Consider the following 20,723-nt stretch of genomic DNA (forward strand, 5'->3'; position numbering starts at 1 on the left):
TGTTAGACGTCGATACCGAACATGTTAGATGTTTATTGTCTGTCTTAAAAATACACCATAGGATGGCCAGGAGCCTAGACTTCCTAGGCACCGCACTCAAAGTAATTGCGGGCACACCTGATGCGGCCGACTTCGATATGCTAAAAGTGTCCGAGGCACGTTTAATTGAGTCAAATAACCGGCAGGCTATAATAAATACGCAAACGCAGAATAAAATTAATGAATTAACAGAGGCCGTTAATAAAATTATCAAGGCAAAACAAAATAATATAGTTGACACTTCCCACCTATACGAAGTACTTTTGGCCAGAAATAGAATACTAATAACCGAGATTCAAAACGTAATGCTTACAGTCACCCTTGCAAAAGCCAACATCATAAACCCAGCAATTTTTAATCAAAATGATTTGAAGTCTGTATTTGTTGATCACCCCACAGAAGTCCCCATCATTAGCCTACTAGAGGCGTCTAACATTAGAGTCCTTCAGTCCGATAGTATAATCCATGTGCTAATCGCATACCCTAAGATTAAAACTATTTGTAAAAAAGTCACGATCTTCCCTGTATCACACCAACATACCAACCTGCAATTGAAGGAGAACACAGTAGCCGAATGCAATAGCGACGTCTTAGCAGTCACCGATTGCGTAACAACAACTTACGCGTCGTTTTGCAAGCTGGCGACCCATGATACTTGCGCTCGAGGCCTACACGCGGGGAGTACCGCACTATGCGAGACGCAAGCCAGCCACCTAGACCCCATCACGTTAATAGATGACGGAGAAATAATAATCAACGAGTGTCCAGCTAAAGTCAGCACTGACGACGGCCCTGAAATAGCCACCGACGGCACACACCTCATTACGTTCGAGCGAGTGGCTTTCATCAATGGCACCAAATACTCAAACCAACGTGAAGCCATAAAAAAAACTCCGGGCATGGCGGCATCCCCGTTACTCAACATCATCGGCCACGATTCCACACTAAGCATGCCACTTTTCCAAAGAATTAACACCCAAAACTTGGAGGTTATCCAAGGGCTTAAGGAAGAAGTGAAATCGGCTGGAACTATCGACACCTGGTTCGCGGTTGGCTAGGGAGCCAGTCTTCTCATCAGCTACTCCTTCCTACTCATCAAGATGCTGAGGAGGAGACGAGACGCACGGGAGATCCAACAAGTCGTTGACAAATTCCAAATGACCGAGGACGGTCATATTCCTAAGGGGGGAGTTGTTAACACTGTTAAGGAGTAATTATAAGTCGATACAGATCTTGGGTGATTTTTGGATCACCCTAGTGTTTAGTTGCAAAATCAGCATAAACATCTTTAGGGGCCGTGCCTGGTTCTTATTGGTGCACTGTATGGTGAGTTATGTTGATTTTGCTAGTGTCAGCACTTTGCTGCACGAGCGGTCGGCTTGCCGGCCGCGCATAGCTTACGTAAAGTCAAATATGTTTTTAGTTTTACTTGGACATTCATTAAAGAGCATTGGCTTGAATATAAAACTCCGGCATTGGCCGTCAACATTTACTTTATTAATTGAAATTGGTTATCGAGCCTTAAGGGCCGTTAGCAACGGAGTTAGTTACTCCCGACGTAATCTTCATAAGAAGAGAGCCAGTGGCAACCGCCCAGCTCATCCATAATAGCAGCCAGCCACGGCGGCCACTGTATCATCACCCCTTCCCCCGGACCAGCCACGGTGGCAATTGGATCGCAACCCCTCACCCTCACGGACAGCGGCGAGGGATAGATCGTGGCTCCAGAATTAAAACATAATTTGTAGACTTGACTTTTAAAACTTTAAAAACTTCTGTGGTCCAATTAGGTTCGTATCCCGTCATAAATGCTCCCTTGTATTTACTTATTCTAACAAAATAACCTACTAAAAATGTATGTTTTGGTAATATTTTTGGTATATTATATACTGATTTTAAAATAAACTCTTCATTTTTCGTGCAGACATCTATAGGCTTCATTTTAATTGTTCGGTGATAAGAATTATTGTATTGATTTACGAGATAATTGATGTTATTAATCCACTTATACTTACCCTGCATACTAAACATACGATTTTTTAATGTACGATTAAAGCGTTCACATATAGAAGCCTTGAGATGCGTATAAGTATGATAATGATTTATATCAAATTTATCCATTAATTTCCTAAAAAGGGAATTAAAAAATTCTTTCCCTAGATCTGACTGAATATTCTTGGGTGCACTTTTACTCTTTTAAAAAACAGATTTCATTGTCTCTGCTACATCCAGGGCAGACTTTGTCTTAACTACCTCGGCGTATGCATACTTTGAGAACGTGTCAATAACGGTCAGTAAATATCTAAAACCCTTTTTTTTCAAAACGGGATCATTTCAACTAAATCAATTTGCCATGTGTCATTTATACCTTTTAAAACGAACTTTCGCCTTATAAAGTTTTTTCGCGCTGCCTTATAAATTTCATCGACAACTTGTTGTTTGCTCATCTTAAGGTGTTGATTTATTAGTGTTATTATACCCGTTACTCGTAGAGTAAAAGGGTATACTATATTCGTCGGAAGGTATGTAACAGGCAGAAGAAAGCGTTTCCGACCCCATAAAGTATCTATATTCTTGATCAGGATTACTAGCCGAGTCGATCTAGCCATGTCCGTCTGTCCGTCTGTCCGGATGAACGCTGAGATCTCGGAAACTATAAGGCCTAGGATATTGAGATTTGGCGTGCAGATTCCAGAGCTTCTTACGCAACGCAAGTTTGTTTCAGCAGAGTGCCACGTCCACGCTAGCGCCCACAAAGTGTGGCTCCTACAGTTTTGATGCTAGAATAAAAATTTTAACTGAAGTGTTTTGTTCTCATCAATACCTATCAATTGACATAAAAAAAAGTTTGCCACGCCCACTTTAACGCCCACAAACCGCCCAAACCTGTGACGCCCACATTGTCATGCTAGATACAAAATTGTAACTGAAATGTATTGGTCTCGTCAATACCTATCGATTGATCAAAAAATTTGGCACGCCCACTCTAACGGCCATAACGCTTAAATCTGTCTATCGCCGGTAGGTGGCGCATGTTAATCTCGCTTTGCTGCTCGCATATCTTCATTTAGCTGAGTAACGGGTATCTGATAGTTGAGGTACTCGACTATAGCGTTTTTTCTTGCTTTTTATTTGATGACGATGGTTGCTTAGTCAATAATGCTTGTTTATATACAAGAACATCCCTTTTTATTCCTGTACGCATCTTTTTTGAAATTTCAAAATATAATCGTGTTAAATCTATTTGCACATCTTTATCATAGGTACCGTCTAAATCAGGTAGTTGAATATCAAATTTTTGTAAAGATACACACTTAGGAATAATATGATTACTGTAAAGATATATTACTTGCTGTCGTTATATGGAGTTCCAACCTATGCCTAATCTTAGTAATGATCTCCAGGACTCAGAATCAAACTCAATTTTGTTACCATACTGATTAATCACAAAACCGTACTGATTATCTGATTTCCTAAATCTAAAGTTAAATTTTATGGAGTGCAAGCACGGATGATCAATAATTGTATCAGGTATCAAGAAGTCATACTGGTCCAGTTTCAACTGAATAAATTCCTTATACGTAAGCAGTTGCATCCATTCGTCTTTGTCAAATCCAATGAAATTATTTTTACTTTGCTGCATCCAAACCATCGGCAAAAATTTTCGAGTAGTTGACAGACCACATTTCAATTTTAAGTTATGAACAACATAATACTCGAATGCAAAAATGACTTCGTGGTCCTGTTTCTTTCGAGAAGTTTTATTTCTTTTAGTTACACACATGTCCATTAGGTAAGACTACTTTAAATAAACTGTAAACATGTTCTTGTCTTACCGGTATATAAAGGAGAAAGCCCTAGTAAGCACACCCTCAGTTGATTAAAAAATCTCAACCAATGATGAACACAGTCGATCGTAATTCAAGCATTATAGTAGATTTTCAATATGTACTTGGTAACAACAAACAAGTTTTCGTTAAGGAGCTGGCGTTTATGCCTGCTGGAACTGTTAAACAAAATTTTTTTTTTCATTTCAAACCGCCATATAACATAAAAGAATTGGATAATGGAGCTCTTAGGCAGCAGCACCTTAACCAACAGAACGTAAACGCATTGGATTGGTCAGCTGGAGATATTCCACACACAAGTCTTGAAGAAATACTCCCACCACTCAATAAGTATAACACAGTTATTGTTCGTGGTGAAATTAAAAATAATTTTTTAATCAAGTATTTATCATCAAACATTATCGATATAGACATTGGAAGAAGTTTAACTCAACTACCCAATTTTTTTACGAATTGTAGAATACACAAGAAAAAACTTCCACTTCGATGTTCATTAAATACAATTAAATACACACCAATTATGAAATATATAGCAATGGTGACACATGTGTTTAAAATTTAGTAAAAAGAAATTTATGGTCCTATCAGGTTTTAAGAGATTTTTTGGAAATGATAACTTATTTATTGCTCCAAGGAACGCGATCAAGAGAATATTAATAAAACCTAGTGTAACTTAAAAACATTATATAGGCAATTAGTAATAATATAATATATTAAAATGCGTTCCGAATAAAATACATTTTTTTAATAAAAAAATGTTTACGCTATTTATACATTTTTTTACAATGCTTATTTGTGGACCCTCAAGATCGGGAAAAATAACCTCTTTAGAAAATTTAATCACCAAAAAGAATAATCTTTTTAATATTTCAATGGACCGAATTACTTGGTGTTATGCAGAGGAGAGTGCCAAGCCCAATTTCGAAAAGATTTAATATTTTAAGGGAGTCCCTGAAACAGTTGAAAATGAAACGAATGAACCAATTCTTTTAATATTGGATGACTTGATGATGGGAGCCTTTAATAAGAATGTGTGTGAGCTGCTTACAAAAGGATCACACCATAGGAATTTATCAGTAATAGTGGTAACTCAGAACATATTTCATAAATCTTCGCCCACCAGAGATATTTCACTAAATACCAAATACATTATTGCTTTCAAAAATCCTTGTGATAAGCTTCAATTTCAATGTTTAGCAAGACACATTTACCCAGAAAACCCAACGGAGCTATTTAGAATATATGAAGAAGTAACGGAGCAACCTCACGGTTATTTACTTATTGATCTCACTCAGGGCATTAACGATCTCTTAAGATTTAGATCTGACATTTTTAATTCAGAATATTCTGTGTGCTATTCAAATGAAAATGGTTTACAAAAAGAGCCTAAATCGCTTGAAAACGAACAAACATTTATTGTATGTGCACAAAAAGGCCGACAATAGACTACGTAAGGCAATTATAAGCAATATTAATAGTGACCTGGTAAAAACAATAAAAGAGATTGTATTGAACACATTACAAAGAAACCATAAAGTTACTAAATCCCATCTTAATGCTCTTAAAAAGTATAAAAATGCTTTCGTGCCCAAAGCGTACATTAAACTCTAAGAGAAAAGTCCTTATTAAAAAAACGGGATTTCTACCGATTCTAATGTGGGATTGGTCTGGCAACCTAGAGCAGCTGGTGGTAAAAAAAAAAATTGAGAACAAAACGTCGGGGCAAGCCTGCCAAACTAAAAGACGAAAAAAGCAGAAAGAATTCGCGAGACGACCGGAGAAGACGTAAAATACGACGCATTTGGTGAAAAGAGAAGACGAACATAAAAATACGCAGACTAATCAGTTTAATCATATCAATTTATAAAACAAAAACTCATTAAAATTAAACTATAATAAATAAAATACATATAACAAAACAAGTGAGATCGGTTTCAACTCATTTGGAAAGTATAATCACAACCCAGTCCCACACTAATAATTTCATTGCTTTCTGGAATTTTTGAAAACTATTAAAAAATGATTAAGAATAAACATAATTTAAGCAAAGTAATTTTAATGCATCCTAACAGCTATGAGAAATTTATATACAATGATAGAGGAAATGAAATAATAAATATAAAAATTTTACCAATTTTGAATAAAACCAAAATAAGTAATTTCGATAAATGGCTCAAAATTCGTCAAGAATTAAGTTACTATCAAAATAAAACGCGTAATAAATCATGGAATCTTCAAAATGAACAAAAAGCGAATCCTATTACAACAAAAACAATTGAATCCCAATCCACTGATTGGATTGATATAAAACCCAGCACATCAAAATCAACATCAAAGTACGATCAGTCACGTCCGGAAAAATTTGAGTTTCCCGATTTACCACCTGAAAGTGATGATGAGGATTTTACTTCAAATAAAAAAGAAAATGTTGTATCAGATAAACGAAGAGTGAGTGATACCTCTTTTTTAGATAGTCAAACAGATAAAAAGAAAATAGGATTAGAGAAACCAGTGCTCAAAGTGAAGCTTAATGAACGACAACGTAAATTAAAAGCAAAACTACAAAAATTGAAAACGAAAACTTTACCTTATCAAAATTTTAAATATGTAACAGGACGTGAAAGGTTAATGCGATCGGTTAGAACAAAAAATCCAGTACAAACTGGTAAAAATAAATTAAATTGGATTTCGTTTCATTAACTTCCATAAAAATCAAATATGGGTTATTTAAATGAGATTTGTATCACATTGTTAAGTAATGAATGTATTTCCTGACAACGTAAAGTGTGCATTTACAAACATTGTAAGCATTCCAGAAGACATGAACGATGATTGGGAAGTCGGTATTACAGATATATATTTGAATAATTACATTAAATATACACCTAACCAAGATAAAAATGTCGTTGAAGAAACAGAATTTGTTAGACTTGTATATGCTGAAACATTTAGGTATAAAAATGTATCCGTTCAAACGAATATACCTGAAAATGAATTGATTTTTATTTACACTGACATAATAAAACCAAGGTCAGTAGTTAGTAAGAGACCGCGATGCCTTCGTGTATTGCATTATAATGGAAAGAAAAAAATATTCAATTTAAAAATATTGAATATTATCATTTGGACATATGGTCACCAAATGAAATCTCAATACTAATTACTGATTCCAATGGGTATAAGGTACCATTTGAAACTTCAGCTGTTCCGATTTTCGTTACTCTTCACTTTAGAAGAAGGAGAAGATCAGGACTATAAATAATGCATACCCAAATATTATTTATTTATAACTAAAAAAGTCATCATGGTGAAATCTTATCAGCATTATTATGTAAATCAGTGTGGTGGGGGAAGTCTTTACATATCTCCGCATATAGTGCAACAAGGACGAGGAATCGGAAATTTTTTTAGCGGTATTAAAAAGTTAATTACATAAAATTACTTTTTGTTTCGGGCATAACTGCTATAAGAAATCAGGCCGCTGAGACTGATAGGGCTGTAATCAATAAATTTGGGAGAAATTTGTTCCTTTAAGAAATAAAATTCAAGAACAAAGTAAAATTGGTTGAAAAGTGAATTAGATTTGTTTGCGGCACACCCCACGCAAAGTTCTATTCTAAGAACTGAAGAAGTCTCATACAATCCAATTGCTTTTTTGGACGGCGTCTCTTCAATCGAATTTGTTTGCTTGGGAAATGGTGAAACGTATCGAGATTTATCAAGTGTTTATTTACGACTTGTTGTGCAACTTTAAAAAAATGATAACAACAGCATTGAAGGAAATGCTGTTGGTGTTGTAAACAATATTCTACATTCAATATTTAGAAGTTCGTCAGTTTATTAAAATAATATACTGGTATCGCAAAGTGATAATAATTATCACTATAGAAAATTTTATCAATTTTAAACTATGGGAGTGACGCCTCTGAAAGTCACTTGGCCTCCCAAGGTTATTTTCCCAATTTTGGAAGAATAACAGCAGGGAAATATGTTTATCTGGACTCAAATGAAACCCTTAAAAATATTTTTCTAAATAGTAACAAAGTTGAGTTATTCGGAAAAGTTCATGGAGATATTTTTAATCAAGCCAAACTGCTTGTTAACAATGTTGATTTAAGAATTAATTTCAATCACTGAATCAAATTTAAAGATACTTGAAGCACAACTTTTCATGAACCACATAACAATACACTGTCGATAGACAACGCAGTTATTGGTCAAATACCAAATTTTCTGGCCTTTTGTATGGTAAAAAACCGCTTATACTCAGGAAACCGAGCCTGAGACCCATTTCAATTTGAACATTTTTAAATTCAACGCTTGAACTTATTGGTTAATGGAGTTCAAGTTCCTTCTCAGGCTCTGAAATTCGTTATATTATGCTTTTTAGATCATGTGGAATTAAACATTACGATCGTGGACTACTAATTACTAAGGAAATGTTTGATTTAAACAGTTTTATATTAGCCTTTGACTTAACTGCGGATCAATCAAATTCAACTTTATGTTCAAATTTATCCTCTAAAGGTACTAAAAGAATCGAAGGAAGATTTTCGGAACCACTAGCGGAAGCCGTTACTTGCTTGGTATATTGTGAATACGATTCAATGATTGATATTGAGAGGCATAGAAATATTCGTACGCTCTTTTAAAATGAATACTTTACAAATTGAACATTTTGAACATCTTACTAAGCATTCAAAGACAAAATCTATTTTTCAAGTCAGTTTATTTTTAAAAACATTGAAATGGTGAAGTATCATTGCGAGTTGTGCTCAATAACCAAATCCTTTACTACTCGCAGCGGCCTAAAGGCGCATACCTTAAAGATAAACAACTTCGCCCATCAGAAATCTAAATTTTATTTTTATTATTGTTATTTCTGTCCTAAAGTACGGAAAATTTGGTTGGTTAATATGCATTGTCTGTTGGTTCACAACGCAGAGCTAAGGCTAAGGCATAGAAAAATAGTCCAATAAATAAAAAACAATTATAAGCTCACAATTTTAAAATAGTTTTTACATTATTTTTCTTTATGTAGCGGGTTTTTATAATTAAAAAGTTAAGAATCTAGATCAAATAAAACAGCTAGTAATGCGTCGTCATCTCCATCATCTAGCAAAGTTAAATAATGGTTAGTCGGTGGCGGTTGAGGTCCCATAAGTTCTTCAAAGATGTGGTCGTCGTTAGGAAAAACCTCATCTTCTGGCCTGGATAGGTTGTCGTCCAATTGAAATTCCTGTGCAAGTTATCCAGCTCATGATCCCAGCTTCTTTACCCAATTTATAAACAAACTCTTCATATACAATTCTTAGCTGAGAACGCCTTCCAGCTCGAGCGCCCAGCCTCCTTACGCAAGTCGTAAACAATTTCTTATAAACAATTCTTAGCTGGGATCCCCTTACTCAGCGTTCCCACAGAATCCCAATTAGCTCCCCCACTTCAATCGAAGTTCATTATTAAGATTCAATTGCGCCGCAGTCCTCCTAGCATAAACTAAGCTGGGTCCAGTTAATGTAAACACAAGCATCCGGTCAACACCCGCGAGCCCCAAAACTGCAGCGTAATCCGCTTAGCAATCGAGAAGAGAATTTGATCATCCCATTTCCCGACTCTCTTGAGTCCAACCCTTGTCCAACTCTTAATGAGTTCCCCAATTCTCTTAAAGCGAAGTTTGTTTATCAGATAATCGGCCCTTGGCCAAGCAGTCCGTTTTTGCATCCGAGAAGATCGGTTCAATAGAAGAAACATTGTGAACAGTAGAATAAAAGTCGGTATTAAGGAAAAGTTGTAAAGTTGTAACTTAGTAAATAAAAAATAAAAATAAAATTTTTTAAATTATTCGCAAGTGAAATAATTCATTGGCACACTGATATACAACTTCGCTTTCATCGTGTGTAATAAGGGATTCCAAAAAAGCCTGCGTAGTAGTCCCTAATGGAAACTGGCTCCACTCAAGATTCTCCAATCCTGGGTCCCTATTTTGGGTCGACGATGCAGCCGGTTGAAATACGCTTTGTAGGAGGCGATCAACCGAATCTTCTGCTTCGGAAACCTGCACAAGATCCAGATCCAAATTTTCAATTATTGCAAAATTCACAATCTTGCGTAGGTGGTAATTCCAGGCTGTCAATCTCAACCTCGTTTTCCGAATCGATAAATTCAACGGTTAGATCCATACGTATGCAGTACTGAGGCATTTGAAGAACTGATCCTGAGCAATTTGAGTGGTGTCATTTTTATAGTCTAGAATGTTCACTTAACAGGTTGACATCTACAGGGAGTGCATACAGGCATGTTGTACTCCTAGAACCAATCCGATTGGTTCTCGAATATAAGGAGCAGCCCAATACCCCAGTAGAATGGTTATTAGAAGAAAAACGAACACAAGGATTGATAACAAGTTACCGGGGGTTAACGTGGTGTAGGAGGGGTTAGGATGTAGGTAAATATCGAAGGTGTACTACTTTGACATAGGTTAAGGAAAGGCAATCTCTGTGTAAGCAAGATATGAATAAGTGGTCAGTTAAGTTATGTCGCGATGCAACCATTCGAATTTCCTAAGCCTTAAGCTAAGAGTAACCGCTATTAGTAGGTTGCGGAGGTTTTTTAGGCGGTTTTAAATGTATTTTGTATGAGTTGTTTTTAATTGCAAGCGAATACTCATCCCATAATCAGTGTTATCGTTATCTTCTGAGAATCAGCAGGAGAAAGTGAACGTGCGTACCCACGAACCCGAATCTCACCCCTACCCTCGAGTCCTTGCTCATGACTGCTTGTGCGCGAAGGTGTGAAGTTTTAATTTTGTGAGTTTTATTCAAAATGTGCGGTTTTTATTTTAGAAAAGCGTACAAACCGCCGTTGCGAAAACCGCCGCTCCCGTATATTTCCACTACTTGACTGAAAATGGCATAAAACGACGATGACCGCCGATACCGTAATTAGTAAAAAATTTGGTATCATTGGAAAGCATTTTTCAAGCCCTTTCCAATGGAATACTTTTCTCTGTTCTAAAATAAAACTGCACATATTGAACAAAACTCACAAAATTAAAATTTCACACCGTCCCGCAAAAGCAGTCATGAGCAAGGACTTGAGGGTAGGGGGTGAGATTCGGGTTCGTGGGTACGCACGTTCACTTTCTCCTGCTCATTCTCAGAAGATAACGAGGAGTCACAATATTTGAAATGCAATAAAACGGGAGGGTTCCGTGGAATACCAAACTCACTGATTATGGGATGAGTTTACGCTTGCAATTAAAAACAAACCATACAAAATACATTTAAAACCTCCGCAACCGCTTTCAAATACGTATGCCTTCGAATACAAACACTGTGCTCGAGAAGGCAATTTTTAATAAATGGTATCCGATTATGGAACTATCTACCGCAGTAATACAAAACAATTAGGAGCGCAGCTCAATTTTACAATAATGTTAAAGATCTTTTAAAATGCCAGTACACAGTAGTATACAAATTAAATGAAATGAAATAAAATAAACAAAAAAAAATATATATAAAAAAATATTAAAAACAATAATAAAAGTAGCTAAGAAACTACGAAAATTTGATGTTAGTCATTAATATTAATTAAGAGAGTGAGAGAAATTGTTTTAATAATTTAAAAATAATAATAATGTAAAATATCAACTCAATGTGACTAGCGCGATAATTATAAGTGTGCACTTGTAGCGCTAGGATATAAAGAAATAAGTAAATAATTACAAAATTTGGGTTATATTGGACGCTTAATTTAATTATAAATTAATTTTGATCTTCCCTCAGGTACACCAACGAAGAAAAAAATTCTTTTGACGATTGCAAGGTTTTTCCACTCGATGGAATGCATGAGCCCAATCACAGTTGTTGGAAAGCGAATGGTTAGTCATTAATATTAATTAAGAGAGTGAGAGAAATTGTTTTAATAATTTAAAAATAATAATAATGTAAAATATCAACTCAATGTGACTAGCGCGATAATTATATGTATGCACTTGTAGCGCTAGGATATAAACAAATAAATAAATAATTAAAAAATTAGGGTTATATTGGACGCTTAATTTAATTATAAATTAATTTTGATCTTCCCTCAGGTACACCAACGAAGAAAAATTTTTTTTTGACGATTGAAAGGTTTTTCCACTCAATGGAATGCATGAGCCCAATCACAGTTGTTGGAAAGCGAATGGTTCCAGTTCTGTGGAAGACAAAACTTTATTGGGACGACCACTTACCGATGGATTTTCAGAAAGAATGGCAGAAATTCATTCAAGAGCTGCCAAGTTTGTCTACGATTCATACACCGCGCTACATTACTAGGGGACTGTCGATTGAAACTCCACAGTTACACATTTTTTGAAACTCATCTGGATGACCTTACGGTGCTGCAGCTTACTTAAGAATGCCTGTAGGAATGGACGCATTTTATGCGGAATAAGTTTTAGCGAAATGCAAGGTAGCCCCTATCAAGCCACAGCTCACGATTCCCAGAGCGGCATTGTGCGCAGTAGTTATTTCTGTAAAAATGTTCAGGTATCTAAAAGATCACTTAACTATTCATATTAATTTTTCTGGTCAGATTCGATGATCACCTGGAGCTGGATTCATGGAGGTGCTGCGAGATGAAAAGTGTTTTTTGCCAACCCATAAGCAAAATTTTGGAGATATGCGATGAAAATCAATGCCGATATTTGTTATCTGAGGATAATACTGCCGAGATGCTGGAAACGATACACGAGTCTCCAGCGAACGGAAGCACGTACACTGTAACGCTATTTCTGTAGCAAAAGAGATAGGATCATTTATCTTGGAAAGGTTTTCATCGTACACAAGTCTCATTCGCATCCTGGCATATGTTCAGAGATTTATAAGCAATTGTCAGACATCGAAATCTGCTCAAATAGTCAATTCTCTCGCGGTGAACAAACTTTCTGTAGGGTTGTTGTGTTCGCTTCGTATTTGCCAAAAGGAGTGCTTTGCGGAAGGAAAAAGGTAACCTAAACAAAACTCGCTATCACCACTCAACCCGTATAAAATGCGGGAAAAACATTCGACTTGGAGGACGCTTGAGGGACGCATTGTTGTCCCCCATACATTCTTCCTTATTAGCATCCATTCATTTATTCGTTACAGCCATGCCAATACCATACATGGAGGTGCTGCCCTAACGCTAAATCATATCAGGAAGAAATGTTGAATTCTAAACCGACGTAACGCAGTACGAAGAGAAATACATAAATACTTTTGGTTTGCTATTAATTTAACCCTAGCATCACAGCCAACAGATGGGTAATTTACCACCGGCAAGAATTCGGCCACAGAATGCTTTTACCTCAGTTGGGATTGACTACGCGGAACCGCTCAACATATCATTATCTAAAGGGAGAGGACGGACTTTGGTTATGGGCTATATCGCTGTTTTCGATTGTCTTGTGACAAAGGCCATCCATCTGGAACCAGTAGGGGATTTCACAGCAGACGCATTTATTGGAGCACTTAACCGTTTCATCGGCCGACGTGGGAAATGTGTTCATATTAAAAGCGACTTCTGCACGAATTTCGTTGGAGCAAATCGGAAGCTGCAAGCAGACCAATTGGCATCCAAATTGTATATCGAGAAGCTATTCTTGGTAGGCTGGCTGATGACGGTATTACGCGGCATTTTAACTCTCCCTCCGCTCCACACTTTGGAGGATTGTGGGATACGGGCGTTAAGTCAATGAAACCCACTTGAAAAGGGCAGTTGGTGATCGTACGCTTACTTACGAGGAATAGGCCACAGTTTTAGCCCAAATCGAAGCTCTCGTCCATTGTATCCACGAAACAATGATGGAATATCTGATGGTCTTAGCCCCAGGTCACTTCTTAGTTGGAGTTTCCCGCTCTGCCAACAGAGCCAGGTAATAAGCTGTCTGCCACCGAGAGGTGGAGGGACTGTCACCACTTCGATGAGCAATTTTGTAAGCCGTGGTCTCCGGACCAAAATGGTTGGAAAAGAGGCAAAACTTGTAGGCTGGAGATATAGTAATCGTTAAAGATGAGCGTTTGCCGTTCAATATACGGGCTCTTGGTCGAATTACTGAAACTCATTTCGGTCAAGACGGTTTGGGCCAGGTAGTAAAGCTTAAGACTCAGGGTGGTGTTATTAAACAGCCAGTAGCAAAGTTGTGCCCACTACCTATACAAAAAAATTGGATAAATCATGATCTTGACTCTCCAACAATTCTAAGTTGCACTATCTCTTTTAGCGTTCAACCTCCCAAATACCAAGGGCGAAGCACTCTTTTTTGCCCATTATTTGTAGTCTTGTTCGAAATACCGAACCAGATCACAGTTAATTTGTTTCTACATACATATGTATATAATGTTGGTCAGCTGCAGCTTCGGTAAAAATGATGTGTATATGGATATAGTCTGCGAGTGACAGTCAATATATACAGACGCACGCTGCATGCTCTTACATTACTTAAGACATAATGTTGGAACCTCTTGACTTGCCATTTGGGACCCTGGCAAACAGATCTCCACTCCGAGGAACTTCAACGCCGTCACAGGTGGACAATCACTCTGTGCGCCGCATCCTATTCTGCTGAAGATTAGGGCTCAGTAGTAACGCAGTCATAGCGAACACATTTTGGTGCTGAGACCCGGAAGACTTCTCTTGGACTGTTTGGAACCTATCTGTGGGTCACTCCTTTTACTACGTTTGAGCGCGAGGAGGTTTTTATATAATGTTAGTGCACTGTGTTTGTTGTGAGAAAGAGGGTGAAGTCATGGCTAGGACTTCTGAGGAAATGATTGCGGAACAATCAACTTTCGCATAGCCTGAACTAACACATCGGAAGTGCACACGGAGACTAGGTTAGAATCCCTGCCTACTATTCGCATGGAGTTCCGGGACAATCATCGAAAATTGGTGCGTTCGGATGACGAATTGCTAAGGAACGATTATATGGAGGCAGATCTTGAAGGAATGTTCCAAGAAGCGTACGTTGATAACGATTAAAACTAACCCTAATTAGACTAAAGGTCGTCTTCTTGCAGCGACAGGCACTAACAATCTTCATGTTTTTTAGGTTTTATAGCAGCAGAAAAACAACTGTCGTTGAGGTTATACTCCCTACGGTTAAGTTTCCTTTATTTAGCGGTGATTTCGTAGATTGACCGGCATTTAAGGTTAATATATGGTGAGCGGGTCCACAATTGCCATAGACTCACTGATCTGCATAGATTCCTCTATCTGAAAGACTTCCTTTCAGGGAACATATCAAAGATATACAGCATCAAAATCTGATCGAAACAATTTCTCATGTAGCTTTACAAATGTTAGTAAACTTATTTATTTCAACATTATATTCAGGTATTAGAGCATCACCCCATGGTGCAAAGCGGCGACCCTGTCTCGCTTAAGAGATTTTTACAATCTTGTCGTTCCTGCATTATATCATTGGAAAAAGTTGGCGTTAACCTCTTCCATTAAAGTCATGTCTTCGTCTATATGGTGACTAAGAAATTACCTGCGGAACTGCGGTTGGACTGGGACATTGCTTACTGCAGCCAGTGGCGAGAAGACAATATTGGCAGAAATGTAACGAAAGGAAGGAATGGTTCATCTGAGAGCGGCGGGATGTGAAATATTATTTTGTTGCCCGATTGGATGTGAAATGCGTAATATGAGGGAAGATTGGTCATTTTGTACAGGACTGCAGATTTTACACTACAGTTCCGAGCATTTCTGGCCCAAGTATCGCAAGCTACGTTTGTATCGGACAAGGGACTGGCGAATTCCCGAATTTTCCACATTTCTCCTTAACACATACATTTTTTGGGAAAAAAAATTTTATTTTTTTTCTATAAGCGTGAGAAAAAATTTTCAAATATGATTAAATAAAAACGTATTTGACTAAATAAACGATCTCATTTGTTTTTGTGTATATTCTGTTAGGAACCACCACCACCTATACCTCCACTGTAGAACTGAAACATTTAAGATTACCCTCCCCTTAACTTAATACAAGTAAGAAGCAACATACTTTAGATATTCACGCTCACTTTCCCATCTAATGCTCGCTAAAAAGGGGGAGGATCTCGAACTCACGCTTGTTTCACACCACAAAAGTATGCGGTCTAATATCTCTCAATCCAACACCTTTTGACCACAAGACCGAAGACAGGTTACACTTAAAGACATCATCTCCAACCCTAATTGAATCAACAAAACGAACACGCATAATAAAACAACTTCCCCTCCTCCTCCTTCTCCTCCTCCTCCTCCTAAATATCGTTTTATAAATTCGTTTTATAAATTCACACTCCTACACACCCTATTCGGGTAAAGATCACTCTAGACAACCACAAATTCCTACGCATGACAAAACACCCCTCACACACAAGCAACCACAAATTCCTACGCATGACAAAACACCCCTCTCACACACTCCTTGACACCCTATTCGGGTACAAGTACTTTATGCCGCCCCGGTATGGGCTAAAGCCGCCACGACGCCCTCGTATATGAGTGGCGTGGCTCGCACGCACAGACTATGTGCAACAAGGATATCGTGTGCCTTCCGGACAATCTCTGAGGAAGCTGCGCTGGTCATAGCTGGTCTAGTTCCGGTGCAAGAACTGGTAAGACAGGCGGTAGAAGTAGAGGAAACGGTCACGACCACGGACGACCAAACTAGGCGCGAGGCAAGACGGCCCGCGAGAGAGAGATCCATCTCTCGGTGGCAGGAGAGGTGGGATTCCGCAACCTCTGGACGCTGGACCCACGATCTGATTCCCGTCTTGAGTCCGTGGCTGGAAAGGAGGCACGGGCAGGTGGACTTTTACCTGACCCAGATCTTGAGTGGGCACGGATGCTTCCGGTCGTACCTGAAGAAGTACGGTCACGACACGAGTGACGGATGCCCATCCTGCGGCTCTGGAATCGAGGAGAACGCACGCCACGTCCTGTTCGAGTGCGTGCGGTTCGTAGAGGACAGGACCGCCCTGGAAATAGCGACCGGTGTCAGCACTAGCCCCAGCACGCTAGTGCCAACCATGCTAAGAGGCCAAACGGAGTGGGACGCGACGACCAAATTCGCTGCGTCTGTAATGCGAAAACTCAGGATAGCTGAGAGAGAGAGGAGAGGCCTGGACACGTAAGCTGCCGCGGTTGTGCGAAGCATTGCTTTGCGGCCGTACCGCACAACATCTGCAGTTTACGCCCATTTATCTTCTAAATGTATATTTATTAGTTGTAGTAATAAAGCTAAAAAATGGAATACAAAAAAAATAAAACCCTATTCGGGTAAAGAAACAACCACAATCTTTACGCATGACAAAACACCCCTCACACACACACACCTTTGGGGTGAGAAAAAGGCAAGACAAGACAAGACATGACAAAACACCCCACCCCCACTTTCACCATTCCTTTGGGGTGATCCTCATACCTCACACCCTTTCTAACCGCAATAAGTGACCTTTTTATGCTTAGGTCATTATAACAACTGTGTGCAGCCTAACGGTCACCCCCACCCCCTTTTTCACACACTTTTATTACTTAATTATGGTAATTTTTTTGACATGATTTATTACATATTTATAATACCCGTAATATCCTATTACTGTGGAGTTTCAATCGACAGTCCCCTAGTAATGTAGCGCGGTATATGAATCGTAGACAAACTTGGCAGCTCTTGAATAAATTTCTGCCATTCTTTCTGAAAATCCATCGGTAAGTGGTCGTCCCAATAAAGTTTTGTCTTCCACAGAGCTTGAACCATTCGCTTTCCAAAAACTGTGATTGGGCTCAACCATTCCATTGGGTCGAAAAACCTTGCAGTCGTCAAAAGAATCTTTTTCATCTTTGGTGTACCTGAGGGAAGATCAAACTTAATTTACAATAGATTTCGTCTTTATCGATCCGTCGAACACGATACGTGCCTTTGTTGATGATTCCTTGATGACTGGGTGGTGAGGCCAATAACATTGGAGGGCTCCCACCGAGTAACCTGATTCTTTCGTTTGAACAGGTTGTGTAAGAACCTTTTCCATTTGACCCAACTCCAAATATTCCTGCCTTGAAATACACCTCCGTTTCAAAGCGCCTTGACACGACGACCCAATTACTGACTTAGGATCCAAAGCGGATAGGAATGGCAACCGCACACGATGTATTTCCCTGAAGGTAACCACACGTGTGTATTAACAAAATGATCCTCACACCACAAGTTTTCTCTGGACAGACCTTCCCCTGCCTCAAGCATATGTTTAAACTCCCAGAATCTGCGAAGTAATCCTTCTATATCCGCAGACGATTCAGCCTTGACTACGGTAACTGTGTGTACCGAAACGTTTTTGAAAGATTTTTGACCTTTCCTGAGATAATGAATCCAAGTCGTATGTTTTGGGCAATAGCAGAGCCAGCAGGTCCACTATGTATTTCACTCAATTTCACATCAACTCACACTATCACAATAATAATTAGGATCAGCAACGCAAAGATGTTTGAAATGAGACGTTCCTCACCCTTGGCAAACGTGTACAGTCACATTATACTTTGCCTGTGGCTCAAACCTTGATCTAAGACTCACTAGCATGGACGAAGACGCTTCGGAAGTGTAGGAGCGTGAATATCTAAAGTATGTTGCTTCTTACTTGTATTAAGTTAAGGGGAGGGTAATCTTAAATGTTTCGGTTCTACAGTGGAGGTATAGGTGGTGGTGGTTCCTAACAGAATATACACAAAAACAAATGAGATCGTTTATTTAGTCAAATACGTTTTTATTTAATCATATTTGAAAATTTTTTCTCACGCTTATAGAAAAAAAATACAATTTTTTTACCAAAAAATGTATGTGTTAAGGAGAAATGTGGAAAGTAGTTCAGTTTAAGAAAACTATTCGAGTTGAGCGAACCATCTAAAATCGTCTTGCGAACCCACCGGTAATTCCATGTTAAAGTAAAGTCGTGTTAACTTGCGTTTTACCCGAATTCGATTTGTGTAAACTTACCAAATTAATAAAAACAAGGAAGAACGCTATAGTCGAGTACCTCGACTATCAGATACCCGTTACTCAGCTAAATGAAGATATGCAAGCAGCAAAGCGAGATTAAAATGCGCCACCTACCGGCGGTATACAGATTTAAGCGTTATGGGCGTTAGAGTGGGCGTGGCAAATTTTTTTTGGATCAATCGATAGGTATCGACGAGACCAATACATTTCAGTTAAAATTTTTTATCTAGCATGAAAATTGTGGGCGTCACAGATTTTCGCGGCTTGTGGGCGTTAAAGTGGGCGTGGCAAACTTTTTTTTAGGTCAATCGATAGGCATTGATGAGAACAATACATTTCAGTTAAAATTTTTATTCTAGCATCAAAACTGTAGGAGCCACAGTTTTGGGCGGATTGTGGGCGTTAGAGTGGGCGTGGCACTGTGCTGAAACAAACTTGCGCTGCGTAAGAAGCTCAGGAATCTGCACGCCAAATCTCAATAGCCTAGCTCCCATAGTTTCCGAGATCTCAGCGTTCATCCGGACAGACGGACAGACGGACAGACGGACATGGCTAGATCGACTCGGCTAGTGATCCTGATCAAGAATATATATACTTTGTGGGGTCGGAAACGCTTCCTTCTGCCTGTTACATACTTTCCGACGAATCTAGTATACCCTTTTACTCTACGAGTAACGGGTATAATTATAATACTTTACTAACTGTAAAGTAAAGTTGTGGGAACTTGTGAATTACCCAGATTTGAGTTGTGTGAACTTATCAAATTGTTAAAAAATAAAATACTTTACTAACTGTGAAGTAAAGTTGTGTGAACTTGTGAACTACCCAGATTTGAGTTGTGAGTTATCAAATTGATAAAAATAAAAAAAAATTACAGTACAATACAATATTTCCAAAAACAAAACAAAAGTTATAAGTATTGTCCAAAGTGCAACATTACCCTATCGGGTAAAATTTCGAGGAGTGATTATCTGCGAACGGAGCAACATTAGAGGAATGTTATTGAACGATTAAATCATCAAGGATTAAAAAAATCAGTTCTGGATTCCAAGGAAGGATTATTCACTACCTCTATGAAAATACCAACAAAGAGGTCATTTATCCAACACAATTTATGGAGGAAGCAGGAGAAGATATTCTACCTCACTTGTACCTGTTCGGAGCAGATCGCCAGCGCCTAGTCATGCGCGCATAGGTGTACGACTGCACCTGCAGCGCTCTCTGCTTATCTTTGTCGCATTCTTTCGTATACCACTAAAGCTGTCGCTTATCTATTCAGCAACTACTTTTTAATCCTGCCAAGGTCTATATGAAGTTCTTGGAGCCGAGCTTTTACACAGTCCGTCTGCCGCTCCGAATAAACACTATACTTTTAATATAACCTATTCGTGCGTTATTAATTATAAATATAAGGGTGGCATATTTGTTGTCTTCCCCACAAACATTTGGTGACCCCGACGTGATATAGTTTTTATCGGAGTCTGCAACTCGGTCTCGCGATTGTTTAATAAAGATTAAACAAACGCTTTGTTTCGCTGTCGTTATCGTGCATTCGGTCACAAACACACGAACATACATACATATGTGCATATAAAAGTGCACAGCCGGCCGTTTGATTTTTTGTACAGTTTGCGCTGTGAAAAAACACCAAAACTGTGCTGTGCAAATAATTCTCAACAAAGTGAATCTCATTTAATTTTTGTTAAAAGCGCATGTTACATATATATATATGTACTTATAGCCATACATACATTCGTTTGCCAGTTTCATATATCCGCTGTTGCTAGGCATGCAAGTTATCGGCAAGAACAACAACAACCAAGTTAAAGGTT

At 38.4% G+C, this 20,723-nt stretch overlaps 1 long non-coding RNA gene across 1 annotated transcript; it reads left to right on the forward strand.

Annotated features, from left to right (window-relative positions):
* Positions 1-1,222: 1,222 nt before the first annotated feature.
* Positions 1,223-15,772, forward strand: LOC139354183 (uncharacterized). The gene is made up of 3 exons (XR_011605269.1): positions 1,223-1,829; positions 11,672-11,766; positions 11,980-15,772. It is a non-coding gene; the product is annotated as an uncharacterized lncRNA (long non-coding RNA).
* The last annotated feature ends 4,951 nt before the right edge of the window (positions 15,773-20,723 follow it).

This window comes from Drosophila suzukii (genome assembly GCF_043229965.1).
Source record: "Drosophila suzukii chromosome 2 unlocalized genomic scaffold, CBGP_Dsuzu_IsoJpt1.0 scf_2c, whole genome shotgun sequence".
Classification (NCBI taxonomy): domain Eukaryota; kingdom Metazoa; phylum Arthropoda; class Insecta; order Diptera; family Drosophilidae; genus Drosophila; species Drosophila suzukii.